Source organism: Notamacropus eugenii, chromosome 7 (genome assembly GCF_028372415.1).
Source record: "Notamacropus eugenii isolate mMacEug1 chromosome 7, mMacEug1.pri_v2, whole genome shotgun sequence".
NCBI classification, from domain to species: Eukaryota; Metazoa; Chordata; class Mammalia; order Diprotodontia; family Macropodidae; genus Notamacropus; species Notamacropus eugenii.
The window spans coordinates 131,177,275-131,204,884 of NC_092878.1; positions in this window are offsets into that span (position 1 = coordinate 131,177,275).

Here is a 27,610-nt window from a genome sequence, read left to right on the forward strand (position 1 = left end):
ACATCTTCCTTGTCATTCATTTTGTCTTAATCTTTTCATGAAAATTATAGAATTTAAAGAGTTAGAAAGTACTTCAGGTTCCATCAAATTTAACTCATATGCAAAAGAAATCCCTGCTAGGACATAACTACCAAGAGATCATTCAGCCTCTGAAGGCTCCCAAACAGGGGGAATCCACTACCTTTTAAGGCATCCCATCCATTTTTGGACAGTTCTAATTATTAGCAAGTCTTCTTGACAATCAACTTAAATTTGCTTCTTTACAACTTGAATGAATGAACGAGTGGGAGGTGGGGAGAGGTGGAAGCATTTACACAATAATTTCTCTTGGTTCTTCCCTCTATGGCCAAAGAGAACAACATAAATCCCTTCTGTCCATGAAAGCCTTTCAAATACTTGAGTATAGTTAACATGGGTCTTCTCATCCTGTGGATAAGCATTCCATTTCTCCAGTTGATGCTCATAGACATCTCTTCATTTCTCATCTGATGACATTATTTTGGGACTTCTCAGATTTTACTATGCCCCTGGAAACTCATCCTTGGAAAAACCTCATCATCTTCCTGCAAGATCTAGTCAGCCTTGGCATTCATCACTAGCCTCTGCCCCCTTGGATTTGGAGGGCAGAACTCCAAAACCTTCATTTAAGGAGGGGACTCAGGGCAGACATCTCTCATTTCCTACCTGACTGCACTACTTTGGATCATCTCTGACTTCTCCATGTCCTGAGTCAGGTATCTAATCCCTGTTCTCAACTTCCTTTTGTATGTTCCTCAATTAGATTTTAAGTTCCTTGAGACCAACGACTGTTTTCATTTTTTTAAAAAATACTTGTATCCCCAAAATATTTGTTGACTATTGACCCATATGACAGGGATGTACAACTCTTTATTTTTCTGTCATTTTTCTCTGGATAATTTCCTGCTTATCAGCTCTCATCTTAAACTGTGGCATCTAGAACAGCATAGGATCATCCAGATGAAGTCCATCCATAGCACTGTACAGAGGAATCACCACTTATTTATTCCTGGGAACTATACCTTTCTTAATGTTGCCCAAAGCTGCATTAGTTTTTTTCTAGAGCATATTATTAAAGAGATGGTATGTCCTTCTCTTATCCTAATCACAAGTCCCAAGTGTTGGTGAATTTGTGTTTATTTTTTCAATCTAAAAATGCAGGCTTACTTGGTTGTTGATCAAAATCTTATTAAATATGATTATGCATAATATACAATTATATTATATGTGGCACTTATGGCTCCAGGAGCTATTATACTAATGATCAACAACCAAGTATAACAATATTCATTATTATTAATTAGTTATATGATATTTTATTTTAACATTAATTTATTATTATTATTTTATGGCATATCATATAGATATATTGCATATGTCTACAATAATTATTGATAATTATTGTTCTTATTAATTATTATTAATTATATTATTATATAATATTATACTTGGTTGTTGATCATTGGTATAATAACACCTGGAGCCATAAGTGCCTTGCTTCCCACTTGTTTTCTAGTGTAAATTACTGGACCTCTTCTTATATGTCACTCTTTTTATATCATTTCTGAAAATTCTGTATATTGTTGTACAACAGATGACCCTATCAGAATATTTTTTAAAACCACCAACTGTTCACCTAACTTCAAATTCAAAGTGAAGAAAGTCTACTAGACTGGAGTGGATGTATTGTGTACAACCCCTGCATTCTAGGACAAAGAAGAAGATCCCATTTAGCTGGAATGGTTTGTTTCATAATTGATCAAAGGTGCAGTCCTTTTCTGATGTTTTTACTTGTGGCCCTTGATGCCTGTTCTCATGGCCATTCATGTATACCCTATATATTTGAATCTGAGACACAGAAGTGGGGACTGGAATGGACCTTAGGAATTATCTAAACTTTTCTTCTTGTAACTGTGAAAAACTGAGCCCCAGAATGCTGTCCAAGGTGCTAGCTAGTACAGTCAGGACTGGAATTCATGTCTCCTCAATTGTAGTCCAATACTCTTTCTACTTCCTCACATTTGCTTTGGTCTTTACAAGTAGCTTGTGTTATTGTTATATAAATTAACATACTAATTTTTAAATGTTTTCTTTTTTGAAATAAAAAATATACATAGTGAGGTACATACCACATATCACAACAGTATATAATAACACAGTGAAGTTCAAGAAACAAAAGGTCAGGGGTTAGGGATCAGCCCAGTGATATTATTGGTATAAGGAGATCCTATGTGAGGAAACACTCTCTCCATACAGGTTATCACTATCTCTGATACTTACAGTTTTAGGAAGTTTCCTAGAACATGAGAGGTTAGGTGATTTGGCCAGCATCACCCATCCAATAAGTGTCAGAAGTGGGACATAAGATCCCAGAAATGTATAGTTAGTAATGAGTGAGTAGATCCAAGTGGAGCAGCTGGTTTAAAAAAAAAAAGGAAGTGCAAATGCAGTGCCTAAAATATTGCCATACAGATAGTAAGTATTTTCTAAATACTTAGTGAACTGAACTGAATTTTTAGGAAAATACAAGTCTATACTTACTTGACCCATTACATTATTGCATCTTTATTTGTATCTGTTTCATATGTACACATACACACACACACACACACACACACACACACACACACACACACACACACACACACACACACACCACTGTCATTTGACCCGAGTACTGTAAACTTAAGCCAGTGGAAAAGTCTAGAAAAAATCATCTGAAGTAGAAAGGCAATAAAACTGGCAAGGGTGGGGTGATAGCTGAAAGTTATCACCCATCAATTATTCATTCAGCAAACAATGAAGGAGTATAAAAGCAGCCCCACAGTGTTAACCAGGATTAAGTTGTAAAGAAACAAAGACCTGGAAAATGAAAAAGAAAAAAAATTAGATGTTACTCATAAATGTCAAAAAGTACTACTGACATGAAAAAAGGGAATGAATTATTAATTGGCTTAATTAAGTTACTGCTCCAACATTTCACATCTGAGTTTTATATGACATAGAGCAAAAAATCAGATCAAATTAAAATATTTTATAGAAAAAAAGAAGAAATATTTTATTCCAGGAGGCCATATTTTCATTATCAAATTTATTACTCCTGAATAATATCTAAAAATCTCTTTTTAAAAAAGATTAAACCTGTTGTTGCTATTACTGTTTTTACTTCATTAGCAATCAAATTTAAATAATTCACTTGGAGTTTTACTCTGTATTTTTGATTATTTGTTTTTAAATTTTCATTGAATATATAAGAATAGCACTGAAAATAATAAAGATCAGACTTTTAAAGGGGTAAACAATGAGCCCGGTTGTTTGTAGTTTCTAGTTTTAATACTTCCAAGGCCCTTGCTACAGATCTTTTCATGTATTTCAGGTGATCATTGTGAGAGAAATGATTATTCACAGGACTGTCATTGGTTTGTTCCATCCAAACATTTATTTCAGCCATTGTCATCCCATGTAATCGGTCAGTGAAAATCATTCACATTTTCACCACTGTTGTCTCATTCTAGTGAGCTTTCTTCCAGGGACAATTCTATATTAAAATGCTTAATGTTAAGGGTGGACTTGACTGAAACAACAACCTTATAATTTCAGGTTCAGTGTTGGAACATCATGTACTTGTGAGTCATTCAAAAGTTAACAAAAGAGGACTTATTTCATCATAGCAGAAAAAGGCTATTCAATAAGGATATTCACCATTTAGCTTGCATAGGTGTAGCCCAGTTTCATCTCCACATGGAATGTTATCTGATCAGTAGGGCGGGATGGAGTAATTTGCATGACTTTAAGAAATGTATTAAGTGGGAAGGGCTCCCACTCCACATGGGTGGACCTCTTTCCTTAGCTCTATCTACCTAGCCAGGGGCTACCACAAAGCTGTATTAAGGGAGGTGAAGCTTGAGACTTAGCTCCTAGGACCAACAAGTCAGGGACAGCCTTGTTGCCTTTCTAGGAAAACCCTGTTGGTGGAGGGGGTGGAAATCTTGGTAGAGAGTGGTCTTATCACACTTACTGAGACACCAGGCTCAGGTTAGTCCTGTCTAGCTCCAATCCTACTCCAGTGAGTTTTACTCTTCAAGTTTTTTAATTTCATTTTTCTCCAGGGGTGACAAGAAAATATGTTTTGAAAAATGTTTAGTGAATATGCAGCATAATTTTCCTAAGAATTCTGGCACTATAGCCTCTTTGACTTTGATGTTTTTGAAATGGTGGTAAGAATAAGTATTTTTAAGGGTCGTATCTGCCCGTTTGCATTCAATTTCCACTGATTCAGTGATATTGCCTAACAAAATTGGAGACTGCATCTCTTGGATGTCAAATATCCAGATTCTTTGGAACTCCACTCTACTCCAAATTTCCCAGTTCTAATAAATTGAAGACCACTCTAGAGAGATTGCTTCACAAAGAGGGCTAACTAGGTTATTCTGTTCATATAATTTTAAAATGTCTAATATACTTGACTAATTTATGTGAAAGTAAATTTTTGTCCCATGAATTACATTTTCTTTAATGGTTCACAATGCTAATCTACTGGTGATTTGGTCATTGGGTCCCTAATGAAACCAAAGTGTTGATAAACTAAAGTTTCTGAGTTTCTCAAAGCTAATATTATATAATATCTTTCAAAAAAATTTTAAATTCCAGATTTAAACACACACACAAAAATTTCCATCTACACAAGAAAACACAAGGATCATTTCACACTGCTTGCTTTTTTAAAAAATGCATATCACAATTCTATACATTATTTTAAAAACATGTTTGTGTTGCTTTCAAAACTTCATGCTATTCATTTCTGTAAATTTGAATATTTTTAAATTCTTTCTTTTCTTTTGTATAACTATTGCTGTCATGTATTGTTAATAATTACTTATATCACTATTCCTCACACCCCTCTTCCCAATAATAAGAAGTGAAAAAAGGGGAAGAAAACCTCTTGTAAAAAAAATTCAATGAGGCAAACAATCCACACAGTGACCGTGGATGGGGGGAGTATTTCCCTGCCCCTTGGGTTCATCCTCAATTTGTCAGGAAGTGGAACAAGTTTCATCATAGTTCCTCTGGACACATGGTTGGTCATTGTCTTGATCAGAGTTCTAAAGTCTTGTAAAGCTCTTTCTCTTTACAAAGCTATGCTATAAATTGTTCTAGATCTGCTCATCTCACTCTGAATCAATTTACATACTAAGAATTCTCTGAAATTAATCAGTCAAAAAACTTCTCTTTTATCATCTTACAGTCTGAAAGTATTCCATTATACATCCCCCAATTGTCAACGAAACATAAGGCAACCCCTTACATTCTAGTTCTTTATTCCTCTCCCCCTTTAGAATCAGGAAGTTTGAATATTTCTCCTTCCCCAGGATTATCATCCCTTTTAACCTCTCACCATTTCATAAACTCATCAGTTTCCCTGTTGGTTTTGATATATTTCTATACCAAGTTGTGTGTGTGTGTGTGTGTGTGTGTGTGTGTGTGTGTGTGTGTGTGTATGTGGTCATATCCTTCTTTGTCCATTTCAGAGCAGTGAGGTTCAACTGATGCTACTTCCCCATTCCTTCCTCCATAATTTTTTTTCCTGTGTCCTAATTATGAGAATTAATAGGTTCTGCCTCCTTCTTCCTTTATCCATTAATTTATTCCTCTTTTTACCTCTTTCCCCTGTTTTAAGCCCTCAGAACCAAACCAATGAACACTCAGAAATTTTGCTTTTTTCTTGTTTAATTCTTTATTTCCCTTTGAAGATATTAAGATTCCAAAGACATATTTGTTTCTTCTCTCCCATTAGAATGTTAGCATTACTTCAGCATAGAGCTCCTTCCACTTGATCAAATACATTTGTCTTTCTTGATTTCTCTGGTCTATCTTTATATACCTTAACCTAGCTCTGATCTTTTTATCAGAAAGGTTTCAACATCCTTTACTCCATTAAAGGTCAATTTCTCCCCAATAGGATTATACTCAGCTTTTCAGGGTAAATTATTCTATTAGTCCACATCTTTTGTCTTTTGGTGTATTGCAAAGTCTCCTCCCATTTTTAGTAGGAGTTTCTAGGTCATATAAGATTCTGAGTGTAGTTTATTAGTACTTAAACTGCTTCTTTTTGGATTATTTGTGACTTCTAGAAACATAATTCCAGGCTTAAAAAAATATGGTTTTTCATTGAGTTCAGCAGTTGATTCTTAAATGGCATTTGACCCATTGTAAAGTTCAGTTTTTTATGTTATTTTGCATTTTCTTCCATGTTTCAGTCTTTTTGTTTATTTTAATGTTTCTTACCATCTTATGGGATCATTGATTTCTGTTTAGCTTGTTCTAATTTTCAGAGAGAAGGTTTGACACTTACTTTTTTTAAGCTGTTGATTCTCTTTCTAATTATTTTCTCCAGAATTTTTATTTAATTTTTAATATCTTGATCAATTTCTTTTAGATGTTTCTTGTCGTCTTTGAAATTTTTTGACTCTGCTTACAGTTGTTAAAGAACTAGATTTGGAATTTTTTGTACTAATAAGGGTCTTCTATTTACTCATCTTTTGTACTTGAATAGGGGCTTTGTGCTAAGATGAACTCTGTCTCCGATCCCACCCCCACTACTTTTTTGGTTAGAATGGCTGGCCCTGCTTTGTCTTGACCTTGGTCCCCTGTATTCTTATCCTCACCTCTATGTCAAGGAATTCTTCCCCTCTGGATATTTGTTGTTCAGAGAACTGGGTCTTCAGGGCTCTCTCTGGCATGTCAGGACTGTACTATTAGAGACCTCAGACCCCCTGAAATGAGGCTGTGCTGCAGTACTTTGATGGGCAGTACTTTACTGGTCACTGCCTATTGTACTCCCCTGAATTCCCAGTATCATGGAGCTTTCTGATCATCCCATATATTTATCAAGGGGGTTCTTCCATTCTTGCTGCCTCCAGATATATACTACTTTTCAGAATACATCTGATGCTTCTCTAACCCTGGCCTGCGGGCACCAGTTTTTTGAGGGGACCATTTTCCTATTTCTTGTGGTCTTATGGTTGATTTTTTTATCCAGTTTTGGGGTGGAAGATGTCACTACAATTTCCTATTGGATTTCTTGATCGTTATTCGGTCTAGCGAGAACTTTACGTCTTTGCTTGGGTGTATATATGGAAGATGGATGGCCTGCCTCCTGTTTAGGTACTCACTTTGGTCAAGAGTCTCTCCCACTCTTCTTTAGAACTTAACATAAGAACAAGAATCTATTTCATATGCTAAGAATATTAGAGACACATGTCAGTTTTGTCATCTATGTAGTGGCTACCAAAGCATTTGAGAGCAGACTATGTTCACAAGATTAATTTCTTCCTTGAGAGCATCACAGCTCTAGAGCTCTATGGCTCCTTGGCTAGAGAATTAGGAGATAAAAGTACTAGTCCTGACGACATGTGACATTGGATGTTGTTTATCTTCTGCACACCTCAGTTAATTCATATAAAAATGATCTTAATAGCACTTGCTCTTCTATACTTTACAGGCATGCAACAAGTGTGATGATAAATGACATGTTAGAACACTAAAAATTCTTAGGGGAAAAGTTATAATATTAACATACAAGTTTCACAAATTTTGTAAAGTCTACATATATGTGTGTGTATATATATCATACATGTTCTATATATTCTACATGTACATATATTCTATACATATGTATTTTTTAATTTGGTTGATATCATAGAGAGCTACAGAATCCCTATGTATCAATTACAGGAATTTTGACTTGGAACAATTGCATTGTACAAATTTGAAACAAATTTGAAATATAATTTGTTTTCGTCTAAACTTTATGATGCCATCAGAGTACTGAGCTCCCCCAGTGAAGAAGCTCATGCCAGTATAGGTTGGCAATTGTTACCCAGCTCATCATCCTAACAAAGTTTCTGGAGTGGGCGGGAGTGATATGTCAGCAGGTGTAAGTAGTAGGATTTATATTCATGGCTTTCTGACTGAGGCTGGCTCTCAATTTACCACAAGAACCTCCCTCTAAATAGATGAAAAACATTATCAATACGAGACAAACTTTGAATTGTCAATTTAGTGAAAAACTCTCTGATATGGAGGATACAGAAAGTATAGTCCGTGGTTTCCTGGCCTCAAAAAGTTTACAATTTCAGAGCAAATTGCAGCTCATATTGCAAACTAGTAAAAGCAGAAATCATCTGTATACTTATGCTTCCAAATAAACAAAATGTGCTATTTGTTGGCTGGCAGAAGTAGGAAGAAACAGCACGATTGTTTGTCAAACTACTCCTGCATTTGGGGCTGGAATCATATGTAAGGTATGGGTTTTGGTTATTCAAGGTTTGGGAGTTTGTTGGATTATTTGCTTTGTCAAATCAGTCCTCTAATGCTCAAGAGTTCTTTTTGTTGATGGGCAAACCTAATAGACTTAAGTGATTCAGTCTACTTACACGGGTTCAAAAGACTAAGCATCTTACATATATTCACAATTGGTGATTAAAATATTGGTCCTGTCAAATGACCCTGCTTCACAGAAGAACATACTGGTAGATTCTACATAGTAGAATTTTTGAAAACAAAATTTGAAAAAAACAAATATTCTCAAGATGACAAACCTCTACTTGGCATCATATAGAGCTATAAGCTTGTTAGACTAATTCTTACCAAGCCTATGACTAGAGTGATGTCTCATTCACTGGTCAAAGCTAACCCTAATATTCTTGCAAGTGATTGGAAATTTTTCATTACTTTTATTTGCAATTGACAATAAGTTTAAAAAATGATATGTTCTAGCTATTTCAGCTTTGAGAGCTATAGATCAGTAAATAGAGATTTTGCACTAATGCTAGAAAATGGGCAAAAACTTCCTGTTCTGCTATGGATGGATTTTTAATAGCACAAATAACTAGGACCAGATCACAGAGTTAAAGATGAAAGAGAACTCTGGTGCCATCTACTCTAATTCCTCTCACTTCATAAATGAGGAAAATGAACCCTAAAGAAATTAACTGACTTGTCCAAGATCACATAGGCATGCTAGATTCAGAATCTGAACACAGACCCTCTGACTCAAGATCCAACATACTCTGTACCATGTTATAAAGTGCAATCCACTTATTTTCTCCTCCCAGGTTTACTGAGAATAAAGCACATACATTCTAGAGGGTAGTAATAGATTAGCCGTTGCTCTGTAATAATTTTACTCTATTTAAAAATGATGAAGAATTATAAATAGAAAGAAGTTAGATTAATAGTGATGACCACCATCTTAGATAACTGGATGTTTTCCTACCTAAATAATATTTAGAATTTTAGTTGTGCTGAAATCCTGGAATGATTCCCCTTCATATACTTTCTTTTGGGGGGTTAACTTCTGCTTTGGGGAGCTACAACTGGATGTGCCTCATTGACATCTGTATTGTGAGTTCTCTGCCCAAGTTTTTACATTGTGTGGCTTCGTGTATTTAAATAAATTGTGATCTAACACCAGAGAGGTTTGGAAGGGGAAAGGGAGGAGAATTTTATTTTTTATGTTTTGTTGACTTTGAAGCTGGAAAGGTATTTCTAAGAAAGAATAAGGAAAGGAATTTGTATGGGCTACTTTCTTAACTTAATATATTAACAACAGACTCATCATCTTTTAAAAATTACTTCTGAGATAGGGCTCCACCAGTTCATTTAGAAAGGGGGATGGGAAATGAAGGCAGTTGACAGTTGGTTGATTTGTATGTCTAGTTACTAAATCTTTTCTTTCATACTAAGACCTCCTATGTACTCTGATTAAGTCCCATTCAATTCATGAGGCAATAATGCAAGTACTGTAGTCCAGGCCACAGCTATGACATCAATTCTCCTTACTTTTTATGTATTTTTTGTAGGCTTTTGAAATTTTATTGTTTATATTTTCCTATTGTTTGAGAGCTTTGTCATGTTTAAAATATTGAAAGAATACCTTACTTAAATAAACAGTTAGAAAATGGCGATAGATGAAAAAAATGAGTGAAAGTAAGAATTTATTTAAACCTAGAATTCAATTTAGAAACAGAGCTCAAATTTTAATAAAATACTGACTCCCCTGAGTATTAGGAATCTGTCCGACATTCTGCTGTGTTTCTCCTTAGGTGTTTCAGAAAGGTAATTTGTAGATCTTTCATCTGTTTTTACTTCATCTTAGTAAAATAAACTTCTGTATCTTCTTCCTACAGTTCTGAAAGTTTTGCAAGCAAACACAGACAACATTTCCCTCTTCTTTTTAGTGATAGGGGTTTTGCTATTATGATCTGAAAGAGAGGGTAGATAATATGACACACGTTTTACTTTCAGCAAGCTTGTTAATAATCGGCTCTGAATTTTTCATGAAGGCTTCAGTAACCTGTAGCCTGTAGTTGAAGCTCTGGGGGTTTCTACCACAAAGGGGTGGATCAGCTGAGCTCTCACTTCCCATCTGGCACTGGGTGACAGGGACAGTCAGGGGGGCTGCAGGAAACCTGAAGAAGAAAGCTGATGTGGGACGTCCATTGTAGTGCATAAAAGGCTAAACATGTGCTGTTGTATGGATGTATCTTTGAGACACTTGTTTATCACTGACTTCAGAATATACTTAGTCAATGTGTTTAACTTCAGAGTCACCAGAACAGCTGCCGCTCGTGTAAGTAATACTCCATATACAAGGCAGCATCCTCATTTGCCAAACCAGATTCAAGACCTCTCTTCAGGGAATGTTTTAAACTGTTGTTCGGTTCGGTCAGGCATGCTGCTTATTTGCACACACAGACCCATGCACACGTTGCTGCACACACACAGAGGCACATTGTCAATACTCTCTTGGTTTAAGAAATGGAATCATTTTACCTGCATAGTCCCTGAATCCCAACCGATCTCAAACTCATGACGAAGTTCTCAAGTGAAAGTGAAGCACATGTTGATTTTATGTCACAGAAAAACCATGTGGCAAGTGACTTCCTGGCATAAAAAAATTTCAAACTGATATTCTTTCATTTTGCCAAAAATAAGTAAAAGTCCTTATCCAAAAGAAGAATTCAAAAGGAAGGGAGGCAATAACTAGTCGCTCTTAAATATCTTGGCCATATCATTTGTTTTCTACCGAAATACTGGATCATTACTTGCTTCCTTTTATTTTAAAAAAACCTGCACAACACCTGGTGAGCTTTATATTCATATATTTTTCAACTAACACAAATAAATTTTCTCTCCCTCTTACCTTCCCCATTGGGAAAACATAAAAACCCTTTTAAACAAACACTTACATTCAAGCAAAACAAATTCCCTTTCTGGTCATGTCTAAAACTAAATGAATCACTCTATACCTTAAGTCAATCACTTCTGTCACAAAGTAGGGAGATGTTTCGTCACTGGCCCTTTTGAATTGTTTGTAACTGTGTTAAGCAGTTCTTAACATACCTAGAAAGCAACCTTTTAGCTGCGGTAGTTTCTAGTCACATTTTTTTAAAGGAATACAATCAGAACTTTTTCTTTACCTTTTCAACACAAAAGAATTTAATGAATTCATATTCTACAAGGAGTGCTTTAAAATCTTTGGGTAATTTAAAAAATAAATCCCAAGTGTTAATATGGCCTATTGAAGTCCTCCCTAGATGGCTCTTCATGGTGTGGAAGTGATACTGATTCTCTAAGGATCCAGAAAATCAAGCTAAGCTGGAAAGGCTTTGAGTGTAGACCTGGTGACAGATTTATGTGCCTGCTTTCTGAGCACCTATTAAGTTAAATTCAGAGAGGCTCACTGTTCGGTTGGATGCTTTGATGACAATGAAAAATTGAACTTAATATAAATTTTATCAATGAAAAATATAGGAGTGAAGGAATACATCAGTTCATAATACAAATTCATTAGCAAAATCTTATAGAACAGAATGGTGAAAGATTGTGAGTAGTATCCCATCATAAAATGAAATTGGTAAAGAGAAAAATAAGTTTACACAAATCTTGGTAAAAGACTCAACTGACATAAAAATCATTCCAAGGACCGTTAGGAATAAGATGAAAGGAGGGCAACAGGTAGATGAAAATGAAAAATATCTGAAAAAGTTGTTATAATAATCTTTTTCTCCAAAAATGACGATGGAAATACTGGCATCATAGTCCCCAATGTACTATATGAGGAAATGGAAAGGCCACTAACAAAAAAAGATGGAACAATTCTGATATCATTGAAGCACTAATTTCAAAGGAATCTGGAAAAGGTCAGAATATCAAAGATCTGAAAATATTCTCAAATGTTATCCTTACTCAAAAAAGTCACCATCAGAAACAGTGGCTGATGTGCTTCCTTCCTGCTCTGTAGATAGTTTCATGAGAATAATTTATGCATATGTTGAGTGCATCTTTGTGTATCAGTAAGCAAAAGTACTCCAACATACACAGGGGGGCCTGCTACCATAGGTTCCTTGATCTACTTCTCTGAAAGGAAAAGCAACTTTTGAGGGGTTAACAATCACTTTATTCAAGCACAGGTATCAAAGAAAATCAAAATAAAAAATTTCGGAGAAATCAAAAATCAACAGACAGCACTTCCAAACTGCCTAACCATTAACATACATACACCTTTACCAGAGAGGGAAGCACTAACATCTGGGTTTTCAAAGCCCGGGGCTCATTAGTGGCTTCCCAGAGTTTCTTCTAGCTCATAAAGCTTCTTCCAAAAACCAAGCCCCAAAGGAAAACCTCACCCTCAGAGTATTTATACTCTTTTCAGAGCAGAGAGCATGACCCTCTGACCCAATGCCTCAAAAGACAAAAAAAAAAAAAGGTACTTGGGACCCTCCTAAAAAATAACTCCCCTAATCAAGCTTCCCTCAATGGACAGGCCCATCAATAGGTGGGGAAGATCTTCTTTAATCGCATTCAACTAGAAGCATTATACTTCAAGGATATAAACAAAAATAGCAAAAGATCCAACTTTGCTTGCCCTTACACTTTGACAAAGGCATGAGAAAGGAACAGGCAAGTTTTCACAAATGAAGCCTAACAAACCACTTTTATACAGTTATATGAACTGAAGGTGTAGAGATAATAAGATCTCACTGTGCTTATGGTTTGTTGACTATAAGAAAGCATTCAGTTTGGTGGCAAGTCATGCTACTTTTAAGATCTCACTACAAATATTTGTCTCCCATGCATAAGAACAAATCATAAAAAGATGTTGTGGAGTGCTATGACATTTACTTAGGACAGCTCATAATTTTTATAGGTGACATCATGTGACAGCAATGGTCAAAGGTCTTAGTGTCTACTGACACTAGGCTAACTCAATATGTCTGACCTTGATAGATTTTGTGATAAATATGTTACTTGTGATATATATATATATTACATATATGTTACAAATACAACTGAATAACAACTATGAGCGTATACATATTTGTGTATGTTTGGGTGCAAGTGTATGTTTGTATATATTTATATGTATATGTGTGCATCTTTTTATGTTTTTAATTCATAATTTTAAAGAATAAATACTACTTCAAAAAATTATGCCCATTTTACAGATTTTAAAGAACACCTTTTGATGACTGCTGCAGACATTCCAGTGATTATTGATAGGAGGGGGAAGAGTTAAGCATTTCAAGGATCATTCAAGATGATAGTGAAATAGGATCAGCTTTGTCAAACACAGAAGAAAGATGAAAATTTAAAAACCAACACTGAGAACTGACAAACTATTGCTAAGAAACAGTCTAATCCCCAGAAAACAAGCGAAGACCTTCATAGGGATGTAGCATTTGGAGGTCACTGATTGTTTCCCAGTATGGCATAGTCTTCTTGAATTTCAAAGAATGATGAGGCCAATTTAAAAACAAAACCAAAAATTTCTAAGTTAGTAGATGTCATGGGAAGAAAAAGATAATGATGATGAAATTCTGTTTATCATTCAAGACTATGTAACAATCATTGTCAGAAGTCAAAACTTCTTCATTACATTATAAAATGTACCCCCCTCATTTAAAACTTTTATTGAGCCTCAAAGTATTGCCCAGTTGAGGGAACAATGGGCTCAAAACTGTATTTAGAAGAAAATTTTTTTTCCAAAGTTATAGCAATTACCAATTGGAGATGGAATTCTGCACATGGTCTTTCACCATGCCATGTACAATTAAAATTAACAAAATTATCTAAGCAGTGGAGATAAACATGGTTCAGTGGCCTGGAGATTTACCTAATTTTAACCCTATTGGTAAACTATAAGGTGTAATCAAAACTAGACTTGGAAAAATGGACTGTTTGTCAAAGGTACACTTAATATCCAATATTATGTGTGGCCTTAAGAGGAATTTTTAAATGTATCATATTCATATAAACTCAAAACCAAATAATGTAAAACTAGTGATTTCTGCAAAAGGAAAACATGTCAATTTATTAAAAGTTTTTTAACTTGTAAACTTGAAAGGTTTGTTGAATGTCAATCATTTTAATTAATGCATTTGGTCGCAGTTAATGTGCCCACTACTATATCAATGGAAATAACTTGCCTCCACCACCCCCTGATGACTATATCAATATTAGTAATATACCAGGGCTTTAAACATATGCTCACCTAAGAAGTCTGCCACCATTACAGAATATTGTCTAGCACAGAGTTCAAATGAAAGAGGAATTTCCTATAGGTTGTGAAATATTCTAGATACTGCTGTTTCTGCAAATGTCATAATCTGACTGCATAATGTCCCCGAATTTTGTGAGTCTCCTAAATGGGATACAAAACCATTAAAAAGGGTTTAACCTGACTACCCTCACTACAAAAAAAAAATGGATGAAGGATATCTACCATCTAGAATGGCAGTTGATAGGTCGTCTATGGAGCTGATCCATTGGTTCATATGTCTTGGAATACAGATGGAAAATGAGCTGGGCTTAGAATTGAACAGAAATAAGAGAGCAGGCTGGATTGCCTTTGAGAAATCTTGAGTTCTGCTCTGAAACAAAGATTTCTAATTTTAAGAATAGTATTCTCCCTCTTAATATCCTTCCATTTATGTAATATTGCTGCAAGATATGGAATACTATAACATGTCCAGAACAAAAATGACAGTCTATCAGTCATTATTCATATCCTGTCTTACTGTGAACTAGAATACAGATAGTAGAACGGGAACAACCTAAAGATAATTGAAATGCTTTTTCAAAAGACACAGTACTAACAATAAAATGTCTGAAAATCATGTGGAGTTCAATACTTTCACATTAATGTTCTCCTAAGAATCCCACGAGCATATGGATGGTGGTCTTCTTAGAATTATTTCTTTGCACAAGAATGACTCTTATTCAAATAGAATCTTCTATTTGCTCAGTTTAGTCACAAAAATATATTAAAAAAAAAACAGAAAATGACATCTTCAAGGACAATAAAAAATATACCACAGACAACATCTCACAGGAGACTGTACTTCACATCCACCTCAGGTGAAAGAAGAAATCTCTTGTGGGAAACTTTCCATTGTACTCTACAAAATGTTCAGTTGTGCTTTAGACAATGTCCAATCCCAAATGCAGTATTATCTATGATTTTCTAGATTAATCATCAGTTAGCTCATGGCACACACTTCATCTCTAGGAAAAATGGAGGGAATTTAATTTAATTAATCTGAGCAAGTAAATTGGTTATTTGTGGGTGACCTAAAATTCCCAGTGTGGCATCTTTCTATATTTCAAACCAATATGTTATTGCTTCTCTGATTCAATTATTGAAGAAAAACAATCTTCAGCAAAATATATTGTACTGGCTGACTTTCTGAAATAGTATTTCTCAGATACGTCAGAGACAAAACATAAGTTCCTTAAGGAAAAAAACTATTTCACATTTGTTTTGCATCCCCAATACCTACCACAGTGCCTGGCTCATAGGAGGTGCTTAATAAATGTTTGCTGATTGATTGATCACAACAATGAATTACATACCTAGACAACGTAAAAGTAGACATTACTAAAGGAGGAAAGAAAATAACTAGACATCTGTGTTTAGATATATTTTAATATAGTACCATCAGTTCTTAAATACTGTCACTTAGATGAGTACTTAGATAAGCTTGGTGCTTAGATTGGTGCTTAGATAAGCTTGGGCATGTACACCTCTAACAAATTGCTACACATGGAGCATGAGCAGAGATGTCCAGCACACCACGAGTACTGGTTCAGAAGTATTTTGAGATAAGAAAGCAGTTCCCCAACTGGCCACTGAGTAAGAAGGAAGAGCTTTAAAAATAAATTACCCATCTTCAGTTCTCTCTTTTCCCAATTTCAAATTTTTGGAGAAGAGAATGGATGCACTTATCCTTCTTGGAAAAATGTCAAGCCTCCAACAGATGGCTGGCTGGAAACCTCACCCAAAGTAGCTGAGAACTGAGCTAGAACATGTAGTTAGAAGAAAAGCAGCTGCGTGAATGCCTTGTTCCAGCAAACTCTCCAGCCTCCCTATTTCTCAATCTTCCTAAATTCTATGACCTTCATTCTACTTCAGCCAAATATAGGAATGGTCACATTCTGGATTTCACAGTTTCTCAAAGTGTCCTACCTCTTTTATTAAAAACCATGACATTCTTCTGTCTGACCCTGGCCTCCTGTCATTACACATCTCCCTATGTTTCATACCCTCTTAAACCTATTATTTGGTCTCTGTAATAAGATTAATATCTACCACTGTTTCCTCTTAACATGGGTTAGGCCTAGGCCCCTTCTCCTTCCTTTCTGTGAAATGGATTAGCTTTCTCTAAAAGGAGACAAAGTTGTTCCCAGGCTTGAATTGGCCCCAGATTCCTGATCATCTAGGATCCCAACAAAAAGTCCCTCCAATTTGGTGGATTTCTGAAGACCATGTGAGTCACCATGTTCTTAACCACACTCTGTCCTGAAGAATTGTTTCCATATGTAGATGAAGTGGGCTTCATCCAGAAAAGCTCAGTACAACTATGGCCTCATTACATAGCCTTACAGTATTAAGACAAAATAAACTTTCTTTTGCTAACTGTTCAATGACTTGGAGTCCTTCATTTTGTCCTGACATTGAACCTGGACTAAGAGAATGTTGCTGTCAAAGCTACCTCTAATATCCTCCAACTAACACTTCTGTGTACTTTCTCAAGTCACTACCACTGTTCTGGCTTCCCTCTCCTTCCTTTCCACCTTGTCCATATAGTTAGCCATTTCAACTATATGATTATCTCCTACTCTCATATCTCTTACCCTTTTATCCTATCTCAACACATCCATTGACAAACCTTTATTATGCCCATCATCTACCTCCTCTATTCCTACCCATGTCCTTCTTAACAGAGCTAAAGAAAGTCACATCGTCATGTTCACTGAGTGGACTTTAAAATCACATTATTCAACTTCATCTGGGCTCTCACTGCAGCAAGGCAATCCTTTCAATCCTCCCTAATTTGTTCCCTATTTCATTCCCTACAGAAGTTATTCCAAACCTTCTTTTCTTTCCTTAAACCTCCCCATATTCCATCTCTGGTGAGGGGGCAGTCTATAACAAATGAAAATCATGCTTCTTACTTTGTCAAGAAAATTGAGGCTGTTCAATATGAACTCCCCCTTCTCCCCTTTTATTTCAAAATTCCTTGATATCATCACCAACTCTCTACTTTTTCCCAATCTGACAATAATGTGATCCTTCTTTTAGTCAAGTTAGCCCTATTAAATGTGTCTTTGATCCCATCCCATCCTGTCTTCTCTAGCATAATGCAAATTGAAATTTCTTTTCTTGGTATCTCTAATATTCAACATCTCTCTATATACTGTTCCTTCTCAACTGCCTTCAGGTATATCCAACTCTCCTGATCCTTAAAAAAAAATTTGACATCAACTTCACTAAGCCCCACTTCTTCTAAAACTACCATTTTATATCTTTCCTCCTCTTCTCATCTAAATAAACCCTTGGAAGAAACTGTCTATCTTTGTTTTTACTTCTTTTGCTTAATGTTTTGTAACCTGGCTTCTGACCTCCCAACATTACCAAACATTACCAAAAATTAATTATCAAATATGAGAATCTTTTCTCAGTCTTCATCCTTTTTGATATAACTACTACATTTGACACTGTTACTCTAATTCTCAACCTGCATACTTGACCTCTCAGTTTTCATGACCCAGTGTGCTCCTGGTTCTCCTCCTACCAGTCTATTTGCTCCTTCTGTCTCCTTTCCTAATTCTTCAACTATATCATACCCCACTCACCGTAGGTGTTTCCCAAGGCTCTTTCATGGGCCCTCTTCTCTACTCTCTCTATACTCCATTGTTTGGTGACTTAATCCACTCCTGTAGGATTAATTATCATGTCCAGGAAGATGACTCATATACCTAAAACAGTGGTTCTAACGTCTTGCTGAGCTCCAGTATCTCATTGCCAATTGTCTTTTGAACATTTCAATCTGCCCATCCTGGAATCATCTTAAATTCAACATGTCTAAAACAGAATTCATTATCTTCCCCTCCCCCCAAAAAACCCTAACCCTCTTACAAAAACTTCTCTGTTTTTGTAGAAGGAACCGCCATTCTCCTTATTACTGAGGTTTGTAACCTTGACCTTATCTCAAACTCCCTCTCCCTCACATGACAATCTAATCAGGTGTCAGATCTTGCCTCCACAACATCTCTTGCTTTTGATAGTTTTTATGAACACAGCTAGTACATTAGCTCATGCCCTCCTCATTTCTTCCCTGGATTATTGCAGTAATCGTTTTACCTCAGTTCTCTCCCCAAGTACAATCTTATCTGTATACTACTGCCGAAGTGATTTTCCTTAAGTTCAGGTCTGATGCTTTCATTCACTTACTTTAACTCCCATGATTGCCTGTTTCCTCTTGGATAAAATGTAAACCTCTGTGTTTAGTTTTGAAAGTCTTTTAGCACTTGGCCACAATCTATCTGCCTTCAACCTATCCACTGCAAGTAGGTGGCACAATGGCTAGAACTCTAGATATGGAGTCTGCCACCTGATCTCAAATTTGGCCACCTCAGACTCTTGCTAGCTGTGACCCTGGGCAAATCACTTAACTTGTCTGACACAGTTTTCCCAACTGCAAAATTGGACTAAATAACACTTCACAATGTTGTTTAGAGGATCAAACAAGGTAATATTTGTAAAGTACTTAACACAATGATTGGCACAAAGATGCTAAAAAAAATGCTTATTCCCTTTGTCATCTCTCTTTCCAACCTCATCATATATTACTCTCCCTCCCACATTCTGTGGTCCAGTCAAATAACTTTACTTCACTCTGTCCCTCACGTTGCCTCCATACTCCTTTTCTTGATGCCCCCAAATGCTAGAGTATCTCAGCCAAACTACCTTTATTTATACTTTTTTTTATTTCTTCACTATATATTTACATATGCACTTGTCTTCCATTAAAATGTAAGTTCCTTGAGACTAGGGATTGTTTCATTCTTTGTATTTGTATCTAGTGTCTAAATGTCTCAAGTGTCATTATGTGATAGACATCTCCTGCATTATCAGAATCTCAGCTATCCATCTCGTTGACTCCTTTCCAGAGAGAGGTTCATCACTCACTGCACAGACAGTTGAAATGGAGAGCACTTGGGGTATGCCCATGTTAACAAAAACAAAAAATAAATACAGAATTTGTAGTGATTCCTGAAGGGTAATTCTCCCTCTTTTCAAAGAGTACATAAATTTGAATGTCTGGGGTTGGATTATAAATGTCCCACAGGGTCGATGTGTTTTCAGTTGCTTTGCTCCATTACAATTCCACAGAGCCAAATCCACACAAGTACCAAGCCCAAAGGGCACACCTGCAGTCCTCCATAATCCACAGTAACTTTACCTGGCACATAACAAGCACTTACTAAATACTTGTCAATTGATGGTCATTCCATGCAAATGCCAGTATTTAAAACTGGCTGAGCTTGTATATAAGAAATATTTAAATTTCTTGAGCCTCCAGTAAAGCTTAAACTAGATTTGAACAGTTATCACAATATGGGCTAATTATAGGATAATCTCATGCAGCATTTGTGGCGCTGGAGCTCAGTATCACCCAAAACATGCAAAGAAAATGAATGCAAAGGACGTTTAAGAGACATAAATTGTAAAGATGGGTGAAACTTCTCTGTGTGTTTCTTCACTGGAGAGAAGTGGCTTAAATGTAGTTGTTTGGGGGGTGGGGGGGTGGAAATCCATGTAGCTAGATCAAGATGATGTTTAAAACTTTATCATATATATACATATATACACACATAAATGCATATACATTCACACTAATGTTAACTAGATTTTTACCATCCACCAATTTTTTGTTATTTGTTACTCAGTTCGTTAGCACTCAGTATAAAGTTGGGGGAGGGGAAGACCCTAGAGAAGTCAAGGTCAATATTAATGTCTCATACCCTGAAAGGAAGATCGAGATTCACCTATTCACCCTTTCCTCTTCATTTACCCCAAGTGGAGCTCCAGAGGGCAATGAATTAAATTTCTTCCATTTGGCATAGGGTTTCAGTTACTGTGAGTGATGTTGTGGTGTTTGAAGCTATTGTGACAGAATATGTCAATCTGATGTTAAACTTTATCAACATGAGGGAAGTAAAGGAAAAGTAGATGTATATAAATGAAATCACATAAATTAATGGTGTTTCCATAAAAAAAATTAGATAAAGAGTTGATTTTAATGTTTTGATCTGACAGCATCACATCTATGGATTTGAAAAAAAAATCATACTGTGTGCTTTGCTCAGTTTATAAGGATTATTTTTGCAATAGTCACTAGGCTCTTTTTTTTTCTGTTTCATCATACTTAAAACTACAATTCCTTTTCCATTTAATTTAATTACTGAATAATTTAGTTAAGAGGTGTAGCATTATCTAGGGGCCACCAGATGTCACTGTTATAGACAATATTCAAGACAATTTGAAAATGTGTGTGGTTGGATTGTTGGGGTGGAAACAATTTTATCTTTTAACTACCAATGAGGAGATGTTACAATTGGAATGCATGCATTTCCTAGTGTTTTTGGTTTTCCTTATTATTTTCATTTTATAATATTTAGTTTGGTTATTTTGTGCTAGAACTAGCTCAAATTTTCTTTCGGCTTAAGAAATAATTTTGTGATGACAAAGTTCAACAAATGTTTGAATGTGCAACGCAGAGGAATTTTGCTCTGGAAGTCTTTTAAAATGTTTTATAGGAGTCCTTTTCTTTTTTTTAAACACTGTTGTGACTTCCCATTGACTCTCAATCTTCCTTTTCCCTTTAGAACACTCCCTTATAACAAATAAGTACATTCAGGCAAAACTTATTAACAAAGTGGCCATGTTTGAAAATATATGCCCCATTCCACACCCTTTGTCCGCTTCTTTCCTTTAGTCAGGAAGTTGGTTGTGCTTCTGCATTTGTTGCATTTTTAAAAAGTGTAAAGTAAATTTGAAATCCAGGGAATTACTTATAAAAAAAATCTTCTAAATTTGTTGGATAAGTAATGTGAATGGGGAGAAAAGTGTTAGCAAATGCTGGGCTTGACATCGAAAGATCTTTATGACTATACCAGTTATTAGCTTTGGGACCATGGGCAATCACTTTTTTCTTCTGTGACCCCAGTTTTCTCATCTGTTAAACAGGGCTTCAATAGGTTACTCAACCCATAAATGATGTTTTCACTGATTTTATGACTGCAATATATACACTCAACCAAGTCAAAGCAATTTCAATCCTAGTTAGAGTGTCAAAATACCATAGATCGAGTAACATTTCATAGGATAAGTATGTGTGTTTAAAAAAAAGACCCTATTGGTGGACAATAAGTTGTACTTCCATTAGTTTGTTATAATACATAGATTTAGAACTTAATGATCATCTAACCTAGCACTTTCATTTCATATCTTAATCCTACTTAAGACTCTGTGTTTATGTTTCTATAAATTAGCTAAAATTAGAAGAAAAGGGAAAAAATGCAACAAAGCTTAGAGAAATGAAAACGGCCCCATTTTGACTTAGGAACAAGCAGCAACAATTTCAAGACATGTCAGAATGCCTACGCCATTCTGGAATGTGGTTCAACATATGGAGAACTTGGCCCTTTTGTTATCAGCCCAGGGCTAGGACTGAATTATCCAAGTAGAATCAAGCTGCTTCTATAACTGAAGCAAAATATTTTCCTAGTGAAATGTTTGGCAGTCTATTGGAAAAACATTCATCTCTAGTAGGAATTGGAAAACTTTCTGAAACTGTACATAGATAAATGATAACTATATGTAGCTATAGATATGTATACAAGTATAGTTGTATATTTGAATATGTACACGTAAGAAAATATTGTATTGTATGTTTTATAGTGTTATGCATAGGTAACATGTAAGTATATATTATATAACACATATTACATAATATAATCTATGTACATATGTATTTTCTATAGGTATATATATTTATACATATTTATTAATGTATATATAGTTCTTCTGAGAAATGTTGCCCTTTCACTCATGGTCATGGTTGGAGGAGTGGGTATATTCCTTATTCCCCATGGCCACTTCTACACGCTCCCTCTACCACTATTTCTTAGTAACATTTCCCCCTTTGAAGTTCAGCCAGTCAAGATTATGTTGGCTGTTGTCAACAGACCTTTAGAACACTCTCCATTCCCAATGAATTCAGGGCCTCATTCATAGTCTTTCCCTCTTCCCCAGCTCTTGCCATCAGATTAAGGAATTTCAACATGCATGTTGATACTTTCTCAAATTCTTCTCAATTCCTCAACTTACTTATTTTCCATAACTTACTACTCTACCCCATTTCAGCTACACATAGAGAACCTTTGATCCTTGCTAGCCATCATCCTATTTCTCTCCATTTTGTACCTAAAGTCTTTGAGAAGGTTACTTATCTGAGTACTTTCCCCTCCCTCTTAGTCTCTTCTTAATTCTCTGTTTTATGGATTCTGACTTCATCATTTAACTGAAACTCTTCCCTCTGGAGAATTGCCAAATACAATGCCCCTTTCCCCATATTCATCCTTGACCTCTCTATAGCCTTTGACACCGTCAATCAGATTCTTCTTGACAGTCTCCTCTTTTTAGTATTTCATGACACCATTCTCTCCCTCGTTCTCCTCTCATCTGTCTGATGACTCCTTCTCAATGTTCTTTGCTGGATCTGCATTCAAGTCATACTGATAACCATGACTGACTCCTAATACTTTGTCCTGAGACCTCTTCTCTTCTCACTCTATATTATTTCACTTGGTGATCTCACCAGCTCCCATGGATTCAATTATCATCTCTATACAGATACTTCTCTTATTTGTCCCGACCTAAACTTTCTCTGGACTTTCAGGCTTGCATCTCTAACTGCCTATTGGACATCTCAAATTGAATGCCTTGTAGATATCTTAAACACGATGCATCCAAAACTCAACTCCCCCAGCAAGCCCTTCCTACTCCCTAACTTTCTCTATTGCTACAGAGGACACCACCATCCTCCCAGTTGTATAGACTCACAAGGTACATCTTATCCTTAACTTCTTATTCTATCTCACCACCACCACCCCCAATATCCAATCAGTTTTCAAATCATGTAACTTCTCATTTCATACTGTCTTTTATCCTTCTCTCTTCTGACACAGTTATAAACCAGGGTTAGGCCCTCATTACCTCAGACCTGGATTTTTGTAATAGCCTGCTAGTGGATCTTTCTACTTCAGGTCATCTCCATCTCTAATTCATTCTCTGATCAGCTGTAAAGCTGATGTCTTGAAGTACAGATCTGACCCTCAACAAACAAACTCCAGTGGCTCCTAGCTCTACTGTCAAATGTAAAATCCTCTGTTTGGTTTTTAAAGCCCTTTATAAAATGGCCCCTTACTATCTTTCCATTTATCTCTTAATCACCTCCAAGTACTTTTTGCTGTTCTTCAAACAGGATACTATTTTCTGCTTCTGAGCATGCCAACATGCCTAGAACTCTCTCCCTCCTCATCTCTGAACTCTTCACTTTCCTGACTTCATGTAAGTGTCAAATAAATTCCCCCCTCTTCTGCAAAAAGACTTTCCTAGTCCTCCTTCATCTTAGTACTTTCTCTCTGAGATTATCTCTGTTTTCTCCCATATTTATCTTGTTTGTTCATAGTTGTTTTTGAGGTCTTTCCCCATTAGACTGTGAGCTCCTAGAGGGCAAGGACTGCTTTTTCCCCTTCTTTGTATCCTTAGTGTTTAGCATATTGCCTGACACACAGAAGACACTTAAGTGCTTCTTGACTTGAATTGCTATCTAAAATACAAATCATTTATATGTATATACAGACATATGCACATAGAGTTGTAGAATCATAGAAGCACAGAATTGTAGAGCTGAACAATCCAATGGAGTACCTTCTTTTTATAGATGAAGGTAATTCAGGGTCATTGTCCCCTACTGGTGTTGCTGATATTAGAACCTAGGTATTCTGAATCCCAGTCAAGTATTCTGTCCATGTTTCAAATGGAACCAAAATTGGAGCCACAATGGTGCTTTAAAACCTGAATTTTGAAGGGAACAGTGGAGTTCTCAAAAGCAGAGGTGAGAAGGAAGTATATTTTTGAGATGAGATACAACAAAGCAGGAGATTAAATGTTGGACATAGCTAGACAGCCAATTGGTCTGGATTAAAGAATGCCTAAAGGAAATTAAAATGATACAACACTGGAAATATTAGATGTGAGCCATAAAGTGGTGGGACGAAAATGCCAAGAAGAAAATTTTGTATTTTTTCCAAAGAAGCTTATGTTATTTTTCTCCTGAGATAATAGGCAGCCATTGAAGATTTTTAAGTAGTAGAGTGACAGGTCAGATCTTTGTTTTAGAATTATGAATTTTGAAGTTGTGAGAAGGATAGATTGAAAAGAGGAGGTCTGGGAATAAGGAGATCAATTAGGTTGCCTTGTATTTTATTCAAGTGCAAGGTGATGAGGATGTAACCAAGTCAGAGGCTGTGTGAATGAAAAGAATGGATATAGTAAGATATAGTTCATCATCTGTAAAAGAAAGAAAAGCCTGAATTAAATTATGTCAATGGTCCCTTCCAGCTTGAAATCTATGATCCCTTACTAGGAATTGGAAAGGTAAGTCATAAAGGAATGCAATGAAGCCTGTCTATCTCCATCTTGAGGGTCTGACTATGCTGGGAAGACAAGAGGTATTGGGAAAGAATCCTTTTTCCATGCCCATCCAATTTTTTTGTTTTTATTCAGTCTTCTAGTCCTGGACCTATTATGCTGAGACTTCCCACTTATTTAACACCAAACAATGATCAAATGGTAACAGTATTCTCTAATCAGCAACCTGGACTTGATTCAAATTAGTGACCCAGTGCTGAAAGGCCTCGTATCCATTACTGTTCCCCTGAGCCATGCAGTCTTTTTCTGGCTTCTGTACAACTCTGGAAAAGTTGGGAGGGAGGAGGTAAAGAGGGAGAGCAGAGGGGAATCCCTGCTCTCTATTTCCACTGTCCATTGTCTTTTTCTTTCTTTTTTTTGGTTTATATGAACTCAGGGTCTATCTTCAATGCTCCTGATTATGACAAACCAAAGAACCTGCTAGGGACAGTTAGCTCTGAGCACCTCACATGTTTAAAGATAAAGCTGGAATGCTTTCCAGATTAACATCTGCTTTAGTCTCAGAGGATAAGACTGCACTCAGTGAGGGGAGTTAAGTAACTTTATAGCAACTCTCTTCCATTTTTTATTCTTTTCAGGGAACAATAGTTAGTGATCTCCAAATTCTGGCTATTGCTTGGCTTCGTGGCAAAGTAACCAAGTTAAACATGACCTTGAGCCTCTATTTTGTCCAGTGGTTTCTTCTCCAAGCTGATGTGGTTTGAGGGGGGTTCAGGTACCCCCTCAAAGAATGAAGTACAGGAGAAGGTCATCTGGAATGAATTTATGGATGCAAGCATTCTTTAAGTCAAAGTGGCACAGGTTTATTGTAATGCCAATATGGCAGGCAGAGCTCCTTGAGGAACTTGCAACTTAACAGGAACAATGCTAAAGCTTATATAGGAAAAGTAGTGGATTATCTGGCAGATATGCTAATTAGGTGACAACATACAACCTCAATCACAGATGTCATTCACTACTGGAAACAAGGGAAAGGGGTTTCTCAGGGGTGTAATTTTGGTCTGTTATATCTGTAGCAAGATAACTTTGAGAGTTGATGTCTGTAGCTTGACCTCTGGATTGTATACTATAACTTTAGGAATCAATACATGATAATTCTGTGGTTACAAGATAGTCCTGTTTTTACAAGAGACTTCTTCAGAGGTCAACTTGCTCTTGTGATGGGGAGAAATAATTTGTTTTACTCATGAGTTATTGCCAGGCATAGATTCCTTGGGGTGGGGAAACAACTTTCAGGGATAATGTTTTGAAGTTAGGGAGAAATGTGATCTTGGAATTGAGGTCCAAGTACAAGCACCCAAGCACCCCATCAAAGCTACCGAATGAGCTCTCATCATTTCAGGCATAGTTTGCTATGTTCTAAATCTCATCTTCACCTTGCTCAGGGTTTCATTCTTTCCTTAAGGGTAACTCTGAGCACCTGACTTCAAGTACTGCCACTCATGGGCACCCACCAATGTGGGTTCAAAACAACAATCACCTTTAATTAGCTTTTAAGCAAAGGTGTTTACTAACGTGGTATAATAAGAACAATTGATTCAAACATTCTCCAAAAGTCTGAGCTGCATTCTCTCCCAAACCCACATGGGTTAAAATAAAAAGGGTGGGTAAAATTTTACAGAACAATGATAGTGAGGTCCACGTGGGGCAAAGGGATCCCTCAGCACTCCTCTCCCTTTACAACTTATGAATCTTTTCTTGACTATAACCACCATTCCTCTCTGATGCAGTCATGTTCCTTGAAACTGTTTCTGTCTATAGATGATGTCATGAGGATGAATGTCTTCCATGTCTCACATTGCTCCCAGGTGATTGTGTTGTTTCCTACTGGTCTCAGAGAGACATGTTGTCTGCTACTACTGGTCCAGCTTCTCCACTGGCATGTTTGGTGGAGACAAAGAGCAAGGCAGGGTAAAAAATATAAAAAACTCTCTCTCCTTCAAAAGCAATTCTCTCTCAAAGTTTTGTCTCCAGTTCTGAAATTGGAATACTCTGCAGTGAAATCCTCCACCTCTGGACTGGTCCATGACTTTACTGAACTTACCAGTGGAATGACCAGTTTTTTATCCATAGGAGTAATGGATATAACTGATTCAGCCAATCACTGTGTTTTATTTCTTGACCCAATTAAATAGGTTCTCACTTTGTAAAGACATGCAAAACATAAATCATCTTATTTACCCCTTTAAACTTGCATTATGTCCATTGATTGATCAATTCAATGGAGATGTCTGCGACTACTGTGATTGGAGTGGGATTTTTAAGTAGCTCATTAATAAGGAGACTTTTCTCTTAAGTCTCATCATGGACACTGATGCTGACACTGAACCAATCAAAAGGCATCTATTAAGTGATTAAGTACTTATTATGTGCCAGCACTGGGATAGGGACTGGGCTTACAAAGGTAAAAAAAGTCTCTACTGTCAAGGAACATATATTCTATCAAAGGAGACAACAAGTATA